This window comes from Aptenodytes forsteri, unplaced genomic scaffold (genome assembly GCF_000699145.1).
Source record: "Aptenodytes forsteri isolate BGI_AS27 unplaced genomic scaffold, ASM69914v1 Scaffold298, whole genome shotgun sequence".
Classification (NCBI taxonomy): domain Eukaryota; kingdom Metazoa; phylum Chordata; class Aves; order Sphenisciformes; family Spheniscidae; genus Aptenodytes; species Aptenodytes forsteri.
This window is the reverse complement of record NW_008793956.1, coordinates 929,283-930,665: the sequence shown is the minus strand read 5'-3', so window position 1 is coordinate 930,665 and position 1,383 is coordinate 929,283.

The following is a 1,383-nucleotide window of genomic DNA, read 5'->3' as shown; positions in this document are numbered from 1 at the left end:
TGATCTTGCAATCGAAATTGGAGAGTTACTTGCACAATTTGGTTCTGAGTGTCCCAGATGAGTAGGGGTCATATTCTGGACCAGACACTCGTACCTGAGGATGGAACACTTGGGTACAAATAAAGATTCTTGAGACAAATTCAGCCCAACAGCCCTCGAGCAGATCAGTGCCCTGTTCTGTGTACCACATTATAGCACGCTACTGGGACACTGCGGTATTTTCTATGTTCTCAAAACGAGATGTTTCAGTGTTTCTAAATTGATTTTGGTAAAAGCAAATTCTAGGGTGTCAGAATTTCCCAAGGGATGAGAAGTCCGTTTTGCAGCTGTTTCTTGGTGCAAACAGTGATCAGTGCTTTGCTACCATTTCCTGAGGCCAAGCAGCAGGAGAGGGCCTGCTCCATCCAATTGCCTCTTTCATTCAGCTACTGGCACCTTATGGCGAAGATTTCTCTTGTTTACTGCTGAATTCTCCACTTCATTAGCGGTGCTAACTGACTTCTCTCTTCTGTTGGCCCTCAGGTGAAAGTGGCTCTTTCACGCTTCCAGGCTGCAGAGCCTCTTCCATTTACCTCTCAATGAGGTGTAGTTCCTGTATTAAATAGCACAAGCTGTTTAAGCAAAAAGCAGCAGCAGTAACAAGAGCTTTGTGTAAGTCCAGAGGAGGGAGCTCAGGAGAGGTCCCTTGGATGTGGACATGTGGGCACACGGGGGTCAGGGCTGCTCGATGGCCAGATCTTGTGCACATAGGGACCGAGACAGCTCCTTCTGCCTGGCTTGCGCCAAGGGGCAGCATGCTCTGCCCACAGAGTGGCCGTAGCACCCCATCCCTGTGCAGGCACCTGGGTAGGTTCACAGCCACCAACCTCAACATGTACAGCTCCTGGCTTTGGAGGGCAGCAAGTCTTTGCAGGTCCTCGGGAGCAGAGCAGCCTGTGCGTGGCTGCTGTGGGGAACAGGGCTGGCCTGCGCTCCTGTCCTGTCTCCCCAGCAGAGCCGTGCTGTGTCAAGCATATCCCGCTTGTCTCCGAGCAGGATGCGTGGCTGTGGCTGCAAGCTGTCAGGCTTGCTGTGGCCTAGCTCCTGCTCCAAGAAGCTGCTGGTAGCAGTCCCTCCATGGAGCTCTGGACCCGCAGCAGGCAGCACTGCTAGTCTGCTTTACACGAGACCTTTTCTTCCAAGGGGTGGTGAGGTACTGGCACTACTGCTGGGGGAACAGTGGATGTTGCTGTTGCAGGGCTTCTGCTTCCCTGGCAGGACTGGAGCCAGGTTTCCCAGGCGCAATACCTCTTTAAGAAACAAACTGACTCTTTCTCTCTCGTGTTTTTTTTTTTTTTTTTTTTTCAATACCATAGTTTTTTTTGGAATTTTTCCACCGGGGGA